Genomic DNA, 5,217 nt, shown 5'->3' with positions numbered 1-5,217 from the left:
AAGTGGAGCTCCTGTATACCAGTGTAAAATGTGTGATGGATTTTAGCCTGCAATTTTCTGCAGAGCAACATATATATGATGGCAGCTCAGCAGCAAGAGGAGCAGAACCTTTGTACCAATGAGAATCACATTAAATAATTAATTCCTAAATGCCTTTCTACATGAGTGCTTTCAGCTAAAAAAGTAAGTTGGCTTTATAGGGCCCTAGGCAATGAAACATTTGGTACATTGTCAGTCCAAACAGTCTAGGTAATAGATATCCAGGATTCTTTGGAGAGGTGCTACACTACAATGTGTTGTTTGTATAGTTTGGCTGCACAGACTCAATCTTCCTCCATCCTGTTGCATTATACTTTTATATAAGGAATGAAAATATTTCTGAATCAGCAACTGAAGAAACTAGAAAAATATCCAATCCATCCAAATCAAATGGTGCCAAGGAACTTAACGTCTGGGTCTACTCTACAAAGTGACTCTGTGAAAGTAGAACGTTGGTCTCCTCTTATTTTCAGACCAAATCTGACCAGTTTATAAAGAAAAGGATGAGGGTTCCTACCCCCAACCTCTGGCCCCACAAACTCAGCCTGTAATCTGAAAGTCAAGTTGATATCTTTCTGGCTCATACATCATCAAGAATAAAGATTCTGCAATCCATTACTAAGTCAGTTGAAGTATGAGCCAGAGTAGATTCCAGCTCACCTTCTCAGAGGTCTGCTAGGCAAACAGGAACATAGGAACTGCCATACTAGATCAGAATAGTGAACCTGTTTCTAACAGTGACCAGCACCAGAATTGTCAGAGGAAGGTTCAAGGAATTCTGCAGTAGGCAGTTATGGGATAGTAGTAGGCAGTTACAGGCAGTTCCCCCACGAGGAAAGTTTCTTATTGACCCCCATCAGTTACAGGTTGGCTTATGCCCTGCAGCTGAGGGTTTATATCCCTACCCAAACTCACTATTGTATCTCAGGATATGCTGTTTGTCTATATAAATGTCCAATACCTCTTTGCATCCTGCTAAACTCTTATGACAGTGAGTCCTTCAGGCTAATTATACATTGGAGGAGAAAATAATATTTCTTGTTAGTTGTAAGTTTACTGGCTTTCATTTTAATTTAATGCCCCCTTGTTGCTGAGTTGTGAAATAGGTGAGAAGTATCCAATCTGTGTTCTGTATATCAATATCTCATCCCCTCTCATTCACCTCCTCTCTAAACAGGCCCAATCTTTTAAAATCTTTCTCCATAAGGAAGCTTTTCCATGCCTCTGATCATTCTCATAGTCCAGCTCTAACTCACTCTATTTCCTTCGCATTCTCTTGGAGTTAGGGTGGCAAGTGTAAAAACTGATTTTGTTACTAAACGGAATGAATAGATCTCTGAATGCTCACAAGAAGCAGACAGGCTGATTAAGAAGGTGGCATTATTTTATTTTTATTGGGATATAGTCCCTTTTCAAACCAGCTCTGCATTTTTAAATGAACTTGGCCATTCTTGTGTCATACACACCTATAATTTTTTTCAAATATGCAAGAATTAGCAGAATTTCTAGAAAATATTATTCATATTTGTGAAGTTTGTCGGCAGCTTGTGCATGTCTTGTATGCAGAAAGTACATGGGGGTCATGGGAGGGGAGACCTGGAGTCACCTACTTTCTCAGTATAGAAGCCAAATTGCAACAATACTATGATTATTATTAATTTTATGTATTTGTTACAAACTGAGATTGGGCCCCATTGTGCAAGACACTGTAAATACATAAGAGACAGTTCCTGCCCTAAAAAGCTTAAATGGCACATAGACAAGGCAGACAAAGAAAGGATTATTATCTCTGTTTTACAAATGGTGAACTGGGACACAGAGAGAATGAATGACTTGCCAAAGTCACACAGAGAATCGGTGGTGGAGCTGGGAACTGAACCCAGATTACCTGAGTCCCCATCTGATGCCACAAAACCAGGCTGTGTCCCAGATGTGGGTGAAACAGTGTTCGTGGTCATCTCTGGTTTAGCTGTAAAGTCCCACCAAGTCTCTTGGCTGTGAATGCAGAGCTGACCTAGTTTTCTTCCAACGTCTGAAACAGTGGCAGTGCAAGGCTGCTCACCAGCTTCTGAGAGTAGGCACAAGGCAATGATGCTCACTCTCTGCAGTCTACACTGGCTGCTGGTACCTAAAAGGATGCAATAGAGGTTCTTAGCACTGGTACATAAAGTCCCTCACAATCTGAGCCCTAAGTACTTGAGTGATCACTTCGTGCCACTCCTATGGCTCTCAGTTAAAGTTGGCAAAGTCTCCTGTCCCTCCCTAGGGTCAGCAAGGATTAGTCTGGCCTTGGTGGTGGAGGGTCCTGGTTTATTGTGTAATTCCCTCCCAGGAGTGCTGTGTCAGAGTTCCTTGCTGGCTGCATTTGGACACACACAGCAAGTCTCATACTTTTTGGCTGATCTGTTGTGACCATTCTTTTCTGGGCCCTCTCCTTGCCCTTTTGTTTTCTACATTCCTTTTACTAGTTGGGAACTGTTCCCGTTGTGGGTGGGGTGGTTTGCCTGATGCCTATTGGGTTTGTACTGGAGCCAGAATGTTTGATTTTGTCTGGCGATGTATTGTATTTGGCTGGTTGGTTCTTTTTTTAGGTTTTATAATATTTTGCATTTTGTTTTTACTGTACAGCATTTCAGTGTTTCACAACAGGCATTTTTAGAAACAGTTTATATATATAAAAAACAGACCAGGCTTTAAGCCAGGAAACAAAGGACTCCCCTAAATACAGTTTGGGGGGAATTTACTGGATATGGTTAATGTCTTCTGCATCATTTCTCCCCCTCCGCCCCCAACCCTGGGGAATTATAACCAATTTCTGTTAGTGTAAAACAACAGGAATGTATTTGAATAATTAAAAAAATAAAGGCAATTTAGGAGAAGCTACAAAGTATGATGATGATAGTGATCTAGTATTTGTAATGTTTCAGTAGTGACTAGAAATAATCCATACTTTTGGAAGGGAGCAAATGGCAATTAACTGTATAAGAATGGAAAAGAGGAGCCATGGATCTATAGGACAATTAGCTTAACTCTGTGGTAGAAAAGCTAGTAGAAGTATATATACAGGATTACAATGGAATAGGTTCTGCACCACAAGGTTTGAGCTGTACTGAGGTTTATAAAAGCACTGAAGAGCCCTCTTTTGGCCCTTCAAAGGTGGAAGAAAAGAATTGGATAGTCAGGCTTTGGAGTTATGTTCATAAACTCCAGCTGGGAGACTATCCCTCAGTTTGGAAGGTTCAGAGAGAACTGGGTTTATGAGATTGTGGAATTCTGTAAAAACCAAGTTTCAACTCAAAACCATTTCAATAACTAGAGCTTATTTTTTTCCAAGTGTCTTTGAAAAATGTTTTTAACCCTAGTGAGTTTCTAAAGTTTTTATGAGTTGTGTGGATATCTCTCCTCCTCCCCACAATTATGTATTAAATATTTGACATTAGTAATAGTGTTGCCTGCAGGTGATTGTTATATTTAATTAACTGCTTACCACATCCGCTTGGCTTTGCAGAAAGGGGTGGTATGTATTAGCAGGTGCTGATAATGCCACTGCAGTGGGGGTTGGAGAGGAAAAGGTCAGAAGCAATTACAGCACAGAACAGATCTTGACCAGCACTTGCTGAATGCCTGAACTCCTCAAATGAAAGCAGAAAGTACACCTGAGGGCTCTGGTTACTTGAGAATAATAAATGTGTTGCCGTCAGTATCAGGATGGCATCTGGACCTTGGTATTATGGACCCAGTGTACTGTAGGATGGTCAGAAGTCTGCTTTGCAGAGTGACTATTCCTGGAGGCATACAGACATTTGGGCTCCATGTTACTTTTTAAACCAGATACAGAGGGAGAGAGGTATTGAGGGAGTCATCTAATTACTCATAGGTCACGTAGGAAGTTGGAGCAAGTGGTATGAACTAAACATTGCTTTCCCATTTCCAAGTTGACCTCCTCTGCTGTTTGACTGTGATGCAGGAAGCTGCCAGAGTCCACAATAGGAAAATTAAATATTGTCATTTCAAATAGCAAGTGGTTTATTATATAACAGAACAGAGGCTGTGTTCTATTTTTGGGACCACACTAAGCTAATTGGGGACAGTCGCCAACACAGCTGTTGGTGAGGCTGTGTTTTCAGTGACTGGCCTTGATGCCAAACAAGCTCACTTTTCCCCACTAGGTGACAAGGGTACTATTCTGATCAAACCTCTTATGACTCAGTTGCTTTTTCCCATAAATGGGCACTCTGCCTTCCCAGTGTATTTGGACTTTGCTTTTGAAGGAAAACATCAGATAATTAACAACAAAGGAGACCTCGCTGAAAATGTGTGGGTCTAATCCTCATCTGGTGTAAATTGGCTTAGCTCCACTGACGCCTATGGAACCATGACATTCTGCACCAGCTGAGGACTTGGCTCGCCTGTAGGAAGATGGAAGAGAATTCAGAAATGGTTGTATTGTAAACCAAAAGTTTTCTGCTAATGACAGGAGCATGCAGTATTCAAGATGGTATAACTATAAGCAAGTTTTAAGGCTTACTCTGACAATAAAGCGATGAGGAGAAGTAAAACCAATCAAAGTAGATTTTCTCGACAAAACGTGAGTGGTAGGTTGTCAGTCCAAATGCCATTAATAGGATTTTCATAGATTAGCCAACCAGACTATTAAATGTCAGACAGCATTTCATATTACGGAAGAGAAAAATTAAGCTGTGTACCAGGAAAAACTTCCAAATGGCGAGATCTGTTAGACTGAGGAATGATCTGTCCAGGCAAGTGGTGGAAGCTCTGTCACTTGGGTCACTTGAAACTGTACTGCACCAGTAATATGGGAAACAATCTTGTATTGGTGAAGTGAGGTACGGAGGTGGGGGACAAATGGAAGGAGAGGCAGAAATCAGTGGTTTCCAACCTTTTCAAGCAACTGTACTTAGAATATGTTGTCAGACTAAGGGTCAGTGTCTGGCTCATAATCAGGACCAGATTCAGGCAGATTAAGGCATAAAATAACTAAAGTTACAGTTTAGGGCCTTGCAATGTGCCTCTACTAAAGAAAAAACTGACTCCATTTCAAATTTTATCAAAATTGGTTGACAAACAAAGGGATATGGGAAAAAGAAGATTCTCTCTAAATACAGACATTTTCATTCAAGTATGACAAAAATATAAACATCTGGCTACACAAATACC

Source organism: Chelonoidis abingdonii, chromosome 4 (genome assembly GCF_003597395.2).
Source record: "Chelonoidis abingdonii isolate Lonesome George chromosome 4, CheloAbing_2.0, whole genome shotgun sequence".
Taxonomy (NCBI): Eukaryota; Metazoa; Chordata; order Testudines; family Testudinidae; genus Chelonoidis; species Chelonoidis abingdonii.
The sequence above is the reverse complement of the archived record's forward strand: the minus strand, read 5'-3'. Positions refer to the sequence as shown.